General features: G+C 40.0%; 1 protein-coding gene across 3 annotated transcripts in view; it reads left to right on the top strand.

The window, feature by feature from the left end:
* Positions 1–18,645, top strand: part of ERG (ETS transcription factor ERG) — a 108,786-nt gene that overhangs the window by 10,920 nt on the left and 79,221 nt on the right. The gene's annotated exons all lie outside the window — the stretch shown is intronic.

The raw sequence follows: 18,645 nt of genomic DNA, 5'->3' as shown, positions 1-18,645 counted from the left end.
TCAGCTGAAAAAAAAAAAAAAATGTTTTCTCTTGCTCTTTGAATTCCACTGGAAGGAAGGGAGAGACTTCTGTGGGCTGTAGCAGAAGGTGGGTTTGATCAGTTGTTTTGGGATGAAGCAAGGTGGGATGGTGTTTTGGCAGCAGGATTTTATTTGTTTTCATAGTTTATGGCAGAGTTGCTCCCTTTGAAAAAGTATAAATCTTAAATAAAACTGATATGCTGCCATATTTACCCATATCAGTGGTTGTCCTACATCATGTTTTAGCATATAGGTTACATGACAGAGTTATCCAGGGGTTGCCAGCTGACACAGAAGCAAACCCTCATGTTAAATTGCCTGCAGATGTCCTCTTCCAACTCCTGTAAGGAACTTCTACCATTTCTCTCTCTCTCTTTTTTTTTTTTTTTTTTTTTTTTTTTAAATAAAAGCAGCAGAAGAGGGGGAAAAACAATCTCAGTTAAATCTCTGTGCTAGTGCCTCCGTTTGCAGGACAGGAAGCCTTAAGAAGACAACACAATTAATAAGCAAGCACAACAAAAATCCCTTTAAGGATTTCTATGAACTTTAGAGGACCAAATGAATTGTGGTTATTTTTAAAACTGGAGCTGACTGAACAATGCCAAATCTATTGCTGCCAAGGTGGGCTTTTCAGAAGATTCAGACCTGAGGAGGTGAGAAGATCTTTATGTTCTGTTGGTTTTTATTTGTATGATATTAGAATCTTTGGCATAGAGTTCTGACTAGGCATCCCTTTTGTTTTGATATTGATCTAAAGAAATCAGGATTTTATCTGAGGGACTTAACTTCTTGTTCTGTTTGGCAGAAATCTCCAAGTAGATTGTGACATTCTTGAAAACATTCACTGTTTTCATTTACATAATTAGGAATTTTTGTTTTGTTTTCATTGTATGAATTTACTGAAGTTTGTGAACTTTTTGCCTGGCTGTCCCCCTTGGTTGGGGAAATCACAGAACGTTGTTTCTTTCTGCTGGCTAGAGGAGTATGGGCTATTTATGCACACAGATTTAAAATATGCTCTCTGTGAATGTTACATGTTCCTCTTGCAATACGATATTTCTGGATGGTCAGTCTAGCCAAAAGCAATTGCAAAAGGTTAATGGAGAGCAGAGCTCCCATCTAGACACCTACATGAAGTACCAGCCCTTCAAAAGCTGTAAGCGCCAAACAACTCCCACTTGGAACAGTGGAAGATGGTGACTGCTGACAGCGTCCAAAAATCTGGCCTCAAATAACTTCGAAAGAAATTGATTAACAGTTCCAGCAAACTTTTATTTTTTTATTTTTTTCCGGTGCTTGCTTAGCTCTGTGTGGAGAATATTTTCTGCACTGGAAGTGTGCACAGCAATTACAGGTAACTTGCTAAAAGGGAAGCTCCTTCTGGAAAGGTGGATTTCAGGGAAGGTCGGTAGGTAGGTAGGTGAATAGATAGGTAGGCAGGCAGCTTTTTCTCAGGTTTGCTTCAGGAGAGCTTTGGCTAGCAGTATGGGACTTTACTAGTCAGGTAGTAGGTAAGTGCTGGAGAGCTACCTCTGTAACTCCCCCATGTGGATGCTTTTTTCAGTAAGAAGACAAAAGTAATTTTCCCAGATGCTTTAAACTGCTTCGGAAGTGACATAAACAAAACCAGAAAAGGCCACATTTACATTACTGAAATAGGGATGTCCAGATGGGAAATTATAGTAGTAGTATAACTCTTGCATTCTAGCAAGAGTCTGTCCGGTGTAACCTCCATGTGTGGGCAAAGCAGATAAATTTGCTCTTTGCAGCTACATATGCACTTCTTTCTTTTGATTAAGCATGAAATACTTTTGTATTCCCTCTTGTGAGTATGGACTGGGGTCCATGAGAAAAGTAGGATTAGACATTCATATTCTGGGAGCTGTAAATTATCTTTGTGGCTTTCTGATTTTTATTTTTAATTCTATCTATTGCAATTTACCAGCCTTTTTTTTTTTTTTTTTTTTTTTTTTTTCAGTCAGGCAGACCTTTCAAATACAAGAACAATAGGATTGTCCTAAAATGAAGGAAGATTAATTCTGAAAATCAAATAATGAGTTTTGGTTGCTGCTGCTTTTTAAACATGTTAAACAGGTAGGGGACCAATATGCTTGCAAATGACCTAAGTCTTCCTTTCCAGCGGTAATCCGTATTCTTTTGAAAAGCTAATAAAAGTGGTGTATGAAAGAAATTCCTGGGGCACTGCAGAACTCACCCTCCTAGGGAGAAAGCCAGATGTGCTGGTTAATAACCTAGCAAGCATTCAGAGCCAGGGCAGTAACCACTTGGTATCACCTAAGCCAGACGTTCTGCGTAGATGCAATGGAGTATCACATACTGGTCACATTCACAGCAAAGAGCTGGAAGACATGTGTAGTCTTATTAAAAGGGGGGGGGGGGGGGAGGAAAAGAAAAGGAGGGGACACAGAGAAGGAAAAAGAGACAATGTGTCTGTCCTGAGAGGCAGTGAAGTAGCAGACACACTCCTCTACATGTGCATTAGTCTGTCAGCGTGGATTCTGTTCTCCAGATGTTGGGATGGATCCTAGGGCAGGGACCAGATTTGAGGGGAAAGCTTTTAAAAGAAATCATATTTCAGTGGTGAAATTAACGTTACCAGATTTTTAAAATGCAATCACCAGTGTAATTTTTCAATGTTTTAGTAAAATAACTACTTCTAGATTTAAAGCCTTTCACAGACTTGTTTGCCAGTGCCTCTTCTGAGCACGCGTATGCATGTCTGAACCTCGTCAGTTGTAGCACCACTGTGATTCCTTACAGTAAATAGCACGTTCAAACTGTTCTCAAGTTAGTCCTACTGGACTGAAAATCATTTTGGGAGTGGGTCTCTGAAGTCAGATGAGCTTTTTTCAAGGTCCCACCCCTCAACATCAAAACTCTGAAAACTTTGAGAGCTTTGGCCATCTCATCAAAATGATGCTTATGCATAGTAAAAGCACATATATTTGAAGGAACAATCAGAATACATCAGCATCAAATAAGATATATATATTTTTTTTAATTCCCAAATTTACTCACCCAGGCATGGCAGAAAAATAAATTACTTACGGCATTTATGGTATATTTGTAACTTGAAACTGATGGCTTCATGTTGCTGGGCGCAACGTGTGCAGTGTATAAACAAACGCTGCACAAAAAGACGAGTCCCAGCTTTGTCTCTCTGACACTTTGCCTCCGTGACCGGGGTCCCACACCAAACGCCACACGTGTGTTTATGCTGAGCTGGTGTTTATATTGAGCTCAGCTCAGCCCAGCGCTGCGGCGTTGGGCCCGCTCATGGCGTGAGCAGGGCGGCCGAGGGGAGAGCGGTGTGCTGGGATAGGAGACAGAGTGCGTGCCTGTCCAGCCATGGCCATCACACAGGGAAAAGGAGGGCATCTGAGAATAAACATTTACTCAGATGCATTAAACAGTGTGGTTGTTGTTCTGGTCTGTAAATTTTTCATGAGGCCTCAGGAATGCAACATTTACGTAAAAAAGACTGTCATGTTCAAATGTGACTAAACCTCAGGCTCATGACTGATAGATAAGGAATCACTGCTCTTCCAGCTATTGCAGAAAGCAGAAGATGTGGATATGTGAAAAATGTGAAGAGTGGATTTATAATTCTGTTGCAAATAGAAACAAGGCAATTTTTATATCAATATTAGTACAGTGCACTTGGGAAGCAGTCTGGATGTTTTCATACATAGTTATGGCTTCGGTAAAATTGTAAATTTATAGAGACAGCTGGTGTATCTTTTCCCATGTTGGAATATTATCAATGGAGCAGGTCTTGTGATAAATCTTAATTTGTAGTTTCACCAAAATCCAGACTTTCAGGTGTAGATTTCTTTGTGGCATTTCACCATTGCATCTGATCTCGGTTCTGTAATGAATCTCAAAAGTCAATGGATCTCTGCAGTCTGTTCTTGGCTCTGTTGCACAGACCACATGAGAAGGTGCAGCAGCACCTAACAGAGCTGAAAACCAAAACATACTTCTTTCTGATACAGCCAGGCTGTGGCTCCGACTGCCCAGCAGAGATGACCAAGCTAGCGAATGGGCCACACACAGCAGAGGCACACTGGAGTCACATTAATGGCTTGGTACCCTGCTTGGTAGCCATGCAGTGACACTCCACAGGTGTGAAAGATGTCCTCCTGAAGAAAAAGGGACCAAGCAAACACGCAACTTCACTGATTGACTAGAGAGTGTCTGAACAAGTTGCTAGAGGACATTCCTCTGTGGCCAACAGCAAGGTTAACATCTTGGATAACCTTTCTGTTGTCGCAGCAGCAGACCTGCTAGGCCCAGATTTGGGTTCAGCAGTCGAGGAGCTGAATGTTATCTCAGACACCCATTAACCTCGCAGTCTCCCCTTGGCGCTGCATGCACACGTAAGTGGGGGTTAGGCTGAGAGCTGTCAGGACGCCGTGGGCGAAAGCTTTCAAGGCAAAGCAGCCCATCATCACATGCTGCAGTTTGTCAGAGTAAGAGCCTTGGAGCCAGCCGGGTGTGATTCATCCATCCCAGCAAGGTCTCTGAGGCAATTTGACATTATTCGGGCTGATATCATTAATTAATGAGGGCTGAATGTTATTCTTAGAAACTGGGTTGAGTATTGGGTAGAGGAGCCTATGAAAGGGCTCTTTGATTTTGGAAAATTCCTATGACACTGTCAAATTTGCTAACAAAATTAAATCATCTGCCAACTTTCCAACTTAAGGAACACATCCCTTCTGGAGGCCTGACTGAGTCTCGTCAGTGCCTTCTCTGGATCAAGGGATTATTTGATTTATAATAGTGCCAAATGAAAATGATAGATGGCCTCCAAAACCCGGTCATATTAAATCTTTCAGGCAAGCTTTGGAGAAAGTGTTTCTGTTTGTTTGCTTCAGCCCAGACTTGATCCACCCCCACCTTTGTTTTGCTGTTTTAGTTTAATGCACCCAGGGTGGAAGCGAGACAAAAACAAAGTTTTGCACAGCCTAGGGGTGGGTGGCTGGGTTTTCCCTGGCCTCTGCCCCTCCACCAGGGTTCTTTTCATGCACCCATTGCTAGCTCAGAGCCTGGGCATGAAGCCAACTGAAATGTAGTGAGGTTTGGGTGCTGAGAAATATCAGCGTTTGTTCCAAGGCAGGGGAGAAAAGCAGTTCCTCCTGCCATGCTGCTGCCATCCTGAGGGCCGTGCCACTCCCTTCCCTCTGCCGCTCACCTCACAGCCACCTCTGTGAGCTATAGCGGTAGATACATAAATATAGCTCTGTCATGCCTTTACAGACTCATCCCCAGCAAGGCTGAGGGTTCAGAAAGTGCAGCACACATGGATCCTATTGTGGTGCTGGTAGCGCTGTGGGAGGAAGAGAGGGCGAGGGGGCCTCTGGGAGGCCACCCCCCATCCATCTGACTCCGGGATGCTCTTTGGGTGAAGCAGAAGGTGCCCGAGTGCAGCTGGGTCCTGAGGACATTTGCTCTTGTTGACTTGGTTTTCAGGCAAGGAGGTGGTACATATGGCCAGCTGGTCAGCCTGGGCCGCCAGACCTTGTTGGGTAGCTGCTGCACCAAGCCCATGGCTTTGTGGTTGAACCAGTGTGCATGGCACCTGAAGTAGGAGCTTTTGGGATGATACATGGATGGTGATGGTAGCTGTGCAACCAAGTGCTTATCTGAGGTGCGGGGCAGGTTCATCTTCCAGCTACATCACGTTGTGCTCAGGGCAGCAGCTGCACACATGCATGTGCACAGGTAAAAGCAGACCATCACTCACCTTACCCAAATACAACACATATAGGCTTAACATAGGGGGAAAAAAAGTAAAAAAAAAAAAAAAAAAAAAAGCTATATTTTGAGGTTATATTCTTTGGTGATTATAAGAGGTTTGATGGGGTGCCATACATGGTGCTATATGTTCAACAGCAGAAATACCTCAGTTACTTGAATCCCCAGTTTGGTTTCATATGGCTCGTGTCCATGAGCCAGTCTGTATCTGTAATTCTGGCTGAAGGAATGGGGATTTTTTTTCAGGGATATGCATGTGACTTGTTTTAGATATCTACTCTAGAGGCGCCCTTAAAGCATTTTGTTTCCATTGCCAGAATCAACAGGCGAGGTGCTGGAACAAACTGATAAATTAAATAGCAACAAGTTACCCAGACCTGATGGTATTAATCCAGGAGCTGTGGAAGGCCTGAAGAATGAAGTGCCTAAGCTGCTAGCAACAAAAAATATAGGCAATCAAGGAAAGCAGAGAACTTGGGAGTGACCGTCTTTGTAAAACAAACACTGAGGCAACTCTGGGAAGCACCTCTGAGCCTTATTGCAGGGCAAAAATAACACCTAAGCAGTTGCAATAATAAACAATGGTGAAGTTATAAATAGACCTCCTACATCAATGATAAGAAAGAACCCAAAATGGATGTATTTTCTAAAGGAAATTTGGAAGTCTTTGTTGTACCAGAATTTTTTAAATGCACACACACACAATTGGATGAACAGTCGTTTTTTTTTTTTTTTTTTTTGTTTTTTTTTTTTTTTTTTTTTAAGCTCAAGGTTCCTTGTCAAAAAAAAAAAAAAAAAAAAAAAGTGACATTCAGCCACCCATTCAAAATGGATAGGAAAGAGAAAATATCAAGATAATGGTAAACATTCAGTTTTCAGCTTGGCACCCAGGATCAGCAGCAGGATGTCTCAAATTTCATCCTAAATCTGGCATTGTTTAATACATATATTTATTAATGAGCTGGAAGACAGGAAGTGAGGCCCCCATAAGATTGAGGCTAATACATGTTTATGTATTTTTGGGGATATTCAAGACAAGTTGAAGGAAACACAATGTTTCACCAAGACAAGTAGAAAGCACTGTTCTATGACAAATGAATATGAAATTGTTTATGAAAAAATAATGTAGGTAGGAAAAATTCTGCCATTGAATAACTATCACTTGGATTAAATATACTGAATACTTCTGAGGCAATGCTGAAAACTGGTCTCCTATTCTTATCAGTTTCTAATTTATGACATAACGTAAACCTGCATCCCATGACAACTAGTCCTCTTTAATAACTTAAAGTTATTCCGCAGAAAGTATTGAACTTCAGGTCCGCTTTTATTCCATCTGGACCAACTAGTGATCTTCTTGGTGCAGTTGCTGACAAATGATGGTGATTGTGATTACCATCACAAATGACAGTAATGGTAATTTCTACCACAACCTGCCGTTGTTGCTACTGCGATGGGGCTCTGTGCTTGTGATTGAGCTTGGTGACTGAGATAGACGTGTGTCTTCTCCAGAGAACCATTATTTAGTACTGCTAGTTCTGTTAGTTTTGATACAGAGTTTAGCATCAGTGTATTTTCTGAGATACCTTTATAAAATATTTTAGTTGGCTTACATTTACTATCTCTCACATTATTAAAATAATATAAAATTCATAGAATCCTAGAATCATTTAGATTGGAGAAGACCAATATCATCAAGTCCAACCATCAACATAATTTACTGAGTCCCATAATTAAACCATGTCCCTCGGAGCCACAAATGTTAATCTCTTATACGAAGAAGTGAGAGAAGTTCAGTGTTTTCAGGAAAACAGAACATGAAAAAATATTTGGTGCTCAGTGACATACAGAAATCCACCCTAAAACTGATCCAATCAAGGAAATCTCAGTTTTTCCAAAACTATAGTACATAAGTTATCTGACTACATTGTCAAGAGGCGTGAAAAATGATTTTAGTGAACTTTAGGGTTATCTCTAGCCCCTGCAATGTGCTGTATTATCCTGCTAAGTTTCTACTTGGGCTTCACATCTGTATTCACATATGGGTTGTGAGGGGGAAGGAACTGCAGGCCCTGAGGACTGTCAAAACTTTTGCTGAGGACAATGATACTGAACAGGAGGAAGTTGGGTGAACATCCTTCTTGACACACCAGCACCATAAGGCGTGGCCTTGAAAACTCACTTGCAATTTGAGAGAATAGCTTGGTCTCTGTCCCTCTAGGAAGCCATCTCCTTCCAGAGGAGACTGCCAACATCTTGTGTGGGTGTTACCTGAGGTGTGGTCAATGTGTTTTTTTTGGGACATGAACTAAAACCATCACTAAATAACCACCTGTCTGCTGGGCACAGATTCTAGTTGTTCCCCAGCTGAGCTGGATTTAAAAGGGTAATGTGGATGACCCAATTCCTATTTACAGTTTCCTCAGCTCTTCCATGCTCCCAGATATATCTTTAATTGGGAAACTACAGAAGGCAGTTGCCACACATTTCTTTCAGAGTTTCCATTAGTTTCAGTTCATGCAGATGGTGCCAAGTCCAGTTCTCGCTTATGTCAGTGAAATCCCTGTGCTCTTTGAATTCACTCAAATCAGGGAGCTTGTGTGGCCAGCACTTACTGCCCAGCAGCATTCATTTTGTAGGAAGTGTTTAATGCCTTACCATCTCCCATGACATCTGACTGCCTGATGTCCTGTAGATAAGGTCAACGAAACCCTCTCCAACTTAAATGCCATTTCTTCATTACTTTTTGTCACTGAGGTTTAAATTCATCTCACCCAACTTTAGTTGTCTGAAAGCTAAGCCTATCTTTAGACTTTACAGAAAGAGAGTCATACCTAGAAGGTTTTTAATCCCACTTTAAAGTAGATTTCAAATGAACCTAGGAGAGAATTTTAGCCTAGATATCTAACGTTTGGGCAGCTAAATTAAGGTAAAGGATAATCTCACTAAAGGATTTGCATACATTGCTGCTTCTTGATTGTGTAGTAAAAAGATACACTCAGGGGCTTGAAAAGCCTCTTTAAAAAAGAAAAAATGCATGCCAACTTTATAATACTGGATCACATGGAAAAAAAAAAAATATACCAAATATGTTTCAAACTGCTGTGTTGGGTAGTTTTAGCACCCAGCTAAAGGTATGAGAGATCCAGGGATTGTATCCCTGCAATCCACAGCAATGTGGATTTACAAATTAACAAATTAATTTTTTATGGTTTATGGAAGTGTAGGAGGGAAAAAAGCAGTTTATGGCCTCATGGGAGTGTGAGTTTTTAAAGTTTCATGAGTCAGTTTTGTATGCTATTTTTCTTTCGTCAACACTTGTAGGACTACAGGTAATTTTAGAAGTATTTTTAAACCCATATGTTTGGGGATTTGTTGTAATATTTTGCTTTAATGCTTGGTCTCTCTTTGGCTTTGCCTAAAAATTAAATACACACTAATCTTTACTCTTTCTCTGCCCCAGAATGAGGTCCTTTTAAATGTGTTTAAATTTACAGCCCTATTACCTAAATTGATGGTATCATTCCTAGCTAGGATTCATGTGCCTCTTGCAGATTTTGCTTTTTGCTGACAAAGAGGCATAACATTCTTGGCTATTTGCACCATATGGTGAATAACTTAAACTTATACTGCAGCTTTTATCGTGAAGGAATCCCTGAGTGCTTTTCAAACTATTTTTATAGGAGTCACTTCACTCATCACTGAAATGGAGCCAGTTCTAGGGTAAATCATGGCAACCATTCAGTGGTAATTGGAGCCCACAGCACTTCTGAAAAACTGGGACAGTTTTGAAAAATGTCAATATTTTTGATCACATTGGTTATGGGAGGTAAGGTCCTCAGTATGAATAAATTAACATTTTGGCTTTGCTGGTGTCTATAGAGTTGCTGTTTTCTCTGCCCATAGCAAAATGTGCCCTGTCTGGGTATTTTTCACTCTCTGAAGATTTACTGATATGCAAAAGCCTCTTTCATCTGATTTCCCACTTGTAAATCTTGAAGCAGCTGTCAGAGGAAGTGTCTGACGTTGTCCGGAGGGAACACCGGTGCTGCTCCTCTATGGTCCTTGTCCCAGCTGCTCACTGATCTCCCCAAACCTTCTGCAAAGCAATAAGCCGTACTTGGTGCAGGTCCTGCACCCTTCTCTCTTCAAGATGACAGGAAGAAAAACAGTCTTGTCCTTGGCTTATCCTTATAGTCAGGACTGGACAGAGCTAACAACTCAGGTGGTCTCTGTTTATTTATCTTCAAATAGATGCAGCAGCTTATGGTAGGTGCCAGGACATAGGATATTGCCTTGGAGAGCAGGCAGCCTGCACGCAGCCGCCTGCCTCATGACCAAGTGCCTGTGCCTGTGGGCATGGCATCAAGTTCCCAGCTGTGAAGTGGGGAAATAGCATCTCGCTGGCAACAAGGGGAGCAACAGTATTTTCCTACTTCATGTGAATGTGATGAAGGTAAACTCAGGAAGTAATACAGACAAAGAGCTGCACAGTATATGAATAAATTAAAAACTAACAAATGTTGGGTAAAAATTGAGGGGTGAAGAATCCAAGGCCATCTTGGATGCCTAAAGCTAGAAATCACAGCTTTCTGCCATGGCTTAAAGACAGATAAAATTAGAGATTACTCCTGTGTTTTTTAAAGGAAACTCCCTTCTCATGCAATCAAATGTCCCTCTAATAATCTTGGAGTGTTTGCTTGAGTCAGAACCATAGGATCTGGCCCACTGTGCATCACTGTTGGAAACACAGCTCTCTTTGTCAGAGGGAAATCTCACACTGAAGAAATGGAACAGCAGCTCCAAAGTAACACTTTTTGTCTTTAAGACATGCAAATTTTCATTATCTTGTAAGTACATGGTTTAACCAGAAGATTTCTAAGACAGGTTTAATGTGAACTCTGGGACCTGCTAATGCAGAACTTCCCACAGCATCAACTGGGCTTTTCTGAGAATGTGTGCTGAAAAATATACTAAAAATGAGGACCATGACATAATGGGTGGAGTTGTGTGGAAGAGAGTGTGTATATGACAGCATTTTTTCCAGGAAACTGGACAGTGTGCTTGTGCTTTCAGATGCTTTATTATATATTTCTGGTGATTCTGATGAGCAAAGCAGGATGCCTTTCTGATGGGTGAGTTTCAGATAATGTCTAGCCCCTCTGTTACATACTTTCATGTGGTTTACATATATAATATTTATATTGTTTTGAATTAGATTGATTTTAATGAGAAGTCAATTCTGAAAGTGCTGGCTGTAACAGCAGCACAGTTAATATTACTAGTTTTGGCATGGCAGACACAGGAAAAGTCTATCTAGAGCCAAAAATCTGTCAGGCTTGACAGGGGGTAGCATCTCTTCTCTGTCTCACTCTGTATGTGACTTTTAACTTCAAACCATTGTTTCCTCTCTGACAGACAAACAATTTTGGCTCACAGTTTATTTGGATAGGGGAGACAAAGATCCGCTTCACACACATGCATGTTTAAACCTGTTGTATATCGTCCTCCTCCCTCCTACAGAGGAAAGTTCTGAGAGGGTTTCCTGGAATATTTCACTGATATAAGCATGGGGAAAAATGTGAAGAGTGGGGTTTAAAAAGATGAAGAGAGTCTGTAATTATATAACTTCCATTTATGCCAGCATCCATTTTTATTGATTTGCATTTTCAGGTAGCAATCGAGCAATCCATTTTCAAATATTCTGTTGGCTGCAGTACTCTGACTTTCAGCAGTGTGAAAAGCATGACATTGCTTCTGCATACAATCTCTATATTTACATTTGAAAACAAAACTCCATAACAGGTATTTGTGGGTCATTTTCAACTTAACAATTATTAATATCTACTTGGTAATGCATCACAGGAAAAGACAATCAAATGCAATCTGCTGAAATACTTCCAGTCTGCTTTTTCATGCACTAGCTAATCTTCATGCTTTTTGGATGCAACCACAAAATAGCAAAAAGACAGAGGAGGCAGTCTACTGGAGAGGTTGTCAAGCCTCTGCCTGTCCTAGATGAGAAGCAGCAGAGATGAGGTTTGTCCCAAATCATGCATGCACCAGCAAAGGAGCTCAGCACCAGTGCAGCACAGGGCCCAGTGTATGAGCAGACTGGGGAGAAAATCCCAAGGCTGCCTCTGACTGAGACTTTTAACTCTAACAGTCACATTCCTGGATGCAAACACCTGATGTGAAGATGTGGGCTTGGGCAGGTAATGGTCCCTTTGCAGGGGAGTAGGGGACCACTGAGTAGTGCTGGGGGAGCTCCACACCAGAGCATAGGCTCCATGGCCCAGGCTGGTCACAAGCAAAAATGTTTCTTCTGGGAGAAATGGCCTAACTTTAAACAACTCCTCATTTCTCATATCATGTAAGGGTGAAAAAAAAAAAAAAAAAATTCTCCCAGCAAATCTGGATTGCTCACCCTTCTTTAACATCAGGGCATTTAAACACATATCTGACTCTCCCCAGGAAGTTGTTCAAACGACAGGATCACAGAAAATCTTAGGATATGGTGGAGAGCAAGGTGGGGTGGAAGGAAAAACACTTTCCCTCCTGTTGACATTGATCCACTGTCTCATACAGGGTACATGGAGCCAGAAGGCTGGATTTAATGACTCTTAGTATATCTTTCAGCAATCATCAGCATCAATAGGTACTGAGTCCCAAAGATGAAATTTTGCAGCCATTTCTACACAAACAGACCACTGCGGATGTAACTGCAATACCAGAATTTTGCAATGAAGTTTCAGCCACTAAGAAATGAGGAAAAAGTTTGTATTTCATTGTGTAAATTTTTCTTCAATGTAATGTAAGACTTTTGGTCTTTTTTTTTTTTTTTTTTTTTTTTTTTCTATGTGAAACTATATCTTAAACCCATATATAGTCATATAAATGGAAATAACCATTTTCAGAGTCAAAGTTGGTTAGGTAGGCTGGTGGCCTCTGTCCTGTTTTGAAATTAGGCAGCCTGAATTTTGCATCTTAGCAGATGACCTCAGAGGAAGCAGAGGGTAGCAGAGGGAGCATTGTCTTCAGGGGGAGACAGTGTGATTAGCTTAAAGCTTTCAGATGGCTAGCATAAGCAGAAATGTATCCCCTGCTTAAAGTCAGATTTAACCTTGTAGGCCAAAAATTTCAAAACTGCCAAAAGAAGTTTGCTTTCAACATTCAGGATGCTTTTCAAACCTTCCCCCCTCACACACACTTGCATTTTGGCTGCTATTTATCATTTTAAATTGTTCCCTATCAAATGTGAAAAGTGTTGTGAGTAGTTAGGATGAAGTGCAGGCTCTGAAGAAAATGATGACGAAACTCCCCTGGCTGCAATGGACTCAGGATTTAACCCTCACTATCATTTTCTAGCTATGTGTATGTTCTTTTATTGGTTATGAATTTTATCACTAGTGGCCATTTTATTTTGTCAGAGTTTGGTACTAGATAATAGTATATATATTGAATTTAAGTGGCTAGCTTAATAAAAGGAAATTAAATAATCACTTGCAAGCATAGTCTGTTGAAAAAAAAAAAAAAAAAAAAAAAAGTGTCCTTATTAAGGTGTTAAAAGTAGGAGACTAGAGCCATCCAGAGGGAGATGTCAAGATAAACTGGTAAGCTAGGTTCTTCACAATAACACAAACAGCTTGAATAGTTTTTACCAGATTATTCAAACTTTAAGTACTGTCTTTTTCATCAGTATTTTTACGTGAGCATAGAGTTTATATTTTCTACACATTTGTATGCTCTTTAAGGTAATTCACACGTTGAGTCAATGCATTCAGGCTGTGTCTTGCTCACAAGCTGTGAAATCACTACATTAAATTACACATTTATATTCAAACTGTATGCCCAGTCTGCTCCCTTAATTTCCTGTAGTACATTTTCTGAATGGACAATCAAAGCTGCCTAAGCTACAGGGCCAGAAACAAATCTGGCATGCTCAATTGTCTCAGTGAAGTGATCCTTCAGTACAGAACTTCCACAAATAAAGACACAGTGGAAAAGCACTTGTATCCTTAGTTTCTAAAGCACCACAGTGCTGCCATAATTTTATGTCAGTGACTTCAAAATGTGTTAAATGGAAAACTAAAAATATGCACATTTAAAAAAAAATGTAAAATGTGTTGATTAGCAATAATTATTTCTGAAGGGTGATGTAACACAGCTTTGACTGATAATTCGTTTTCTGTATTGAGTTGCAATTACAGTAACTAATGGTGCAACTTTTTAAGGCAGTTTGTGGAAAATCCTACTGAATTTTAACTAGCAGTGGGTATTGAAAATAATGACCTTCATAAGTGATTAAAAATGAGCTTGTGGAGTGTCAGAATGCTGAGCAGTGGGCATTATTTAAAGTATGCAAATATTTGCATCAATACCTGCATTAATCTAGGTATTTTGACACATAATGAAACAGCCTTAACTTGAGGCATACATTATACAACTGCGATAATCACTGAGATTCTATAACATCTTGATGACCGTCCAAAATCCAGCCGATGTAAACTTTGTTAAGCTTGTAGTAGCAATGATGTAATTTGCCTTGTAAACAGCTTGAGAGATTTGGATGAAAAACATCAACCTTGGCACTTGAGTTTTTTTAAACAAGACACCAAAAAATGTATACACAGAAAAGTCACATATCTCAGCTTTTTTTTTCTCTTTTTTTTTTTTTTTTTTTTTTTTTTTTTTTTTTTTTTTTTTTTTTTGGTTAGGATTCGTCTCACCTAACTTCAGACATCTGTAATGTCTACATTCAAGCTACTTATCTGAAGCTCCCTTTTTATGAACGTTCCTCTCTAATGGGAGTGAAGCAGTTATTTCAAAAAGGAAAAATAATCTGAGCTGGGAATAGTCATTGAAAATTAACCAGAAAAATGCTTCATACAGAATGCAGTCCTCCTAATTCCCCCCAGAAGGTGCTCTGGAAATCGTGTCCCACTAAAAAGGAGACATCTGGAAAAGGCACAGAGGCTTTTGGGAAGAGACGGAGGGGAGGGAAGGTTTCTCCACCTTCTCTGTTGCTGTAGAAGTGGAGCTGTCCAGCAGCCCAGGCACAGGAAACCAAATTGTCTTTGGGGTATGGAAACAGCACTGCCTGGCTGAGAGTAGAAACACAGATGTTGGGAAAATCTTACCTTTTCTATCCACCAGCAAGGAAACACTGCACTTGCATGCTTTGCAGCTGCAGCTAATATCACTTTTGAAGCCTCCTTGTTTGCAGGAGCTAAGAAAGTACTGAATGTGTCTGACATCATCCACAAATGTTAAACACAAGTGGAGCTGGGTCGACAGAAGTTCTTCTTTGAAACATGTTTTTGAAACACGGCAGTCTTCAAAGCTGGCTTACACACCCTGTGCTGTGATACACAGCCTTTTGTTTTGCATAAGTGTTTGTTTTAATGAGGTAGTGCAATGCAGCTCATCAGAATCAAAAACATATGATGCACCCTAGGCAAGAGAAAGGCAATAACTACACAGATTTTTGAAGAGGGCTAGTCATACCACAGGTTACCATTATAGCAGAAAAAACAACAAGAATTTTAATATAGCTGTCTGGCCAAATATATTAATTTAAATTGAATGGCTTTTTCTGATATTATAGCTGTGAGGCACAATGTTCTACTGGCAAGCATCTTCAAAACCTCTTTTAGAAGATTTGCTTCAAATTATTTCTGTGCACCAGATCTTGATGGTATGTACATTTGGGAGTCTAACCAAAGGAAAAGCTTTTGATTAAATCAATGACCTTTCTTAGAGGTTGAATGAAATGAAGGCTGTAATACGAAAAGCTACCTCCTCCAAATAGTGTTTTATTCAAAATATTTACTCTAGGCTCTCTTCCATTAAGTTTGCTGTAACTTTTTCACAAATGTTCATATCCTTGTGTCAGCACAGAAATATACTTTCTCATTAGCCAATCCATTTAAATAAATTCTAGTTGTTTCCATGATCACTTCCCCAAATATCTTGCTAACCACCAATTTCCATTCTTTGCCAGAGAAGACTGCTGGGTGCTGTTTATTCTTGGAAACTTGGTCTTTAAAGTGCTCTACTTTGTTGTGCTTCAAAACTTGGGAATGCTTGCTTCCCTCAACTAATTGCATCTCTTCCCTCTTGGCAAATTTGGGAAATTTTCCTGCTGATGTGGGAGAAGAATGAGTGTGATCATTTCTTACAAAATATTTTCGGTACTGATTTCATTTGATAAAAAATGATGTCATCTTATCCTGGCAAATAGCTTTGCACTTTTTTATTATTTCCATGAAGCAGAGCTCTGGGAAGCCACCAAAGCTGAGAACAATGTGTAACATCCTCCCTAGCAGTCAATGTTAATGAAAGTCAAGTCCCACAGGGACATCAACAGCTTCTGTGATATTAGGCTGCATATTATTAGATTAGGCCTGCTACGTATCCATCAGAATTTTCACCAAAAGGCACAGGCTCAATAACAACTACAGTGCAAAGCTAATAGAGGAAAAAGATCACTTTTCTACTTACCTGGACTGCCTCATCTTCAGGTGAATGTGGAGCAACCTACAGGACAGCCTTTACACAGCTAGAACTGGTCTCTTTGAAATTCTTCTGGTTTTGTCTGGGGTGAACATTGTTTCCTTGCAACCCAAATTGTCTTCTAAATCTAAATAAATAAATAAATAAAATATCCAATGACCTGTTTAGGGAGAGATTTTTTTTTTTTTGGACTGTGCATGTCTCATGCACCATAAATGACTTGATCAGGATTTGACAGTCTGGCTCTATGACACTACCACAAAATGTATTTTAGAGCAGAAAACAGGACTTTGCTATGCACTTTTTAGAAATGCATTCTACTGTTTTTAATTACCAGAAGACCACTGCTTTTCCCAATGTGCTTTCCATAATTCTGGAACCATAAAAGTTATTTAAAACAATTCTGATAAAACCTTTTAAGGAAAACAACCTGCTAAAAACATGATCAGTCCTCCTGCTAAATGTGCCCTTCTCCCACCAATAACCTGTAATACCTTCTCTGAAATATTTCTGTGCTACCATTCTATGCAGCTGACAGTGTGTGAGTTACAGGAAAATAATTTGGGCCAGAGAGCTTAACAGTTACATCTTGGTTTCCAGGTTGCATCAATTGTCTCCCCAGGAGGGTCAGGGTTGAAATGTTGCTTGCGAAGGACCACTCCTGACAGCAGCATGTCACCACCAGGTGTGGAGGAAGGATAGGGATAGTGCTACTGAACTGATAAGTGTGTACTGTAGATCCCAGAGTGTAGTTAGACTTGAAGAACACTTGTACTGGTGCAGCAGACGGGACACTGCCCATGCCCCCTAAAATGGACAATGTAATTGCTTTTTTTTCCAGTTGAGTCCATGCTGGTTTTGAGAAAACAAAGTTTCACATTGCTTAATAATTGTGCAAATTCACAGTTTGCTGGGTTTGTTTGTCTTGGAGGGGAGGGGTGTGTTATTTACTTCCTTTGCCTTGAGCTTTCTCCTGGACACAGGTTGCTGTTCATATTTATTTGTTCTGCACTCAGACCAAATTTCAAGATCTGTCAAGTACAAATAGGTTTTGTAACCCGTGGGATTGACTACAGAATTGTGGTCAGTCCCCACAAAGACATAACTGTCCACTCCATTTTAATGGACTAAAAAGTCTTAATCTAGAACTAAATTATAATGTTCAGGACTAGTGCTGTTAGCTGCTCTTGCAAATGGGTAGCACAGGGCCCTAATCGCTTACATTCAATCATGCTTAACTAAAACTCTTTCAAACAGGAGCTTTTCTTCTCAAGAAGTAGAGCATTGCTTTAGCATGATCAGTATTGTTTCTTTAGCACAATTAGCTAAACAGCGATTTCCTAAAATGAAAAGTTTCTTTCTTTATGATACCAAAGTAATTTGCTGCAGGTTTAAAGACTGCTTTCACATCCAGACAAATTTTGGTGAATTTTATGAATTTGGTGAAAATCTGAATATTTCTCTGAGTTTATGACTCTATTGTTGGTCACCAGATCTGGTATAGTTGGAGTTTGGCAAAGATGTTTTTTGTCTTACATATGTTTGTTTACCTGATTTGCTGTTATGTAAGTACTGTGCCTGTGCCAGATTTTGCTATTTTCCAGCAAAACATTCTCATTTATAAGTCACGCTTTTATGAAAGAGATGTATTTTTATTTTTCTTTTACCAAGGCCTCTAGCTGTAACTCTCCCAGGGCCAGATCTGGAGAGGGGCTGGTGCTTCAGAGCAGCCATTCTCAGCACGGTCTGGGACTGAGCCCACAGCGTGATAGCCCTTTTATCTCTGCTTAGAGGTAACAGAGGCAATAAACTAAGCTGATTGATGGGTGTGATCTGAAATCTCCCACAAATCACCTAGTGGTATCACAGTGCGTCTGTTTTGTTCAGCTGATCCCTTAATGTACACGTAATGTTTATGACTTTGGATAGGAGGATAGATTCCTCCTAGTTCCATTCCCTCAGGTTTTTATCCTAATTTTCTAGAAACTCAATCACATTTAACATTCCACTAGCTCCCAGTTGTCTTCTAGTTTTTGCATTTATCTGTAGCAACTTATGTTTCTACCTGCAAATGACTACTGACCTTGGATTCAGGAAATTAAGTACATGCTTAACTTTGAGAATATGTTTAAAATTTACTAATTTTAAAGGGATTTAATCATGTGCGTAAGGTGAAATCTAAAATTAACTGTCTTTCCTGAATAAGGATGCTCTCTTGAGTCAGACCCTGCATTCAGTGCCTTAGAATAGATCTTGGCTGTCCCTTGACTATGTTAGACATGCCGGATGCTTTCAGAAGTGGTTAATCTGATGAAAGAATTCATCTCA

Source organism: Oxyura jamaicensis, chromosome 1 (genome assembly GCF_011077185.1).
Source record: "Oxyura jamaicensis isolate SHBP4307 breed ruddy duck chromosome 1, BPBGC_Ojam_1.0, whole genome shotgun sequence".
Classification (NCBI taxonomy): Eukaryota; Metazoa; Chordata; class Aves; order Anseriformes; family Anatidae; genus Oxyura; species Oxyura jamaicensis.
This window is presented reverse-complemented; position numbering and strand designations above follow the sequence as displayed.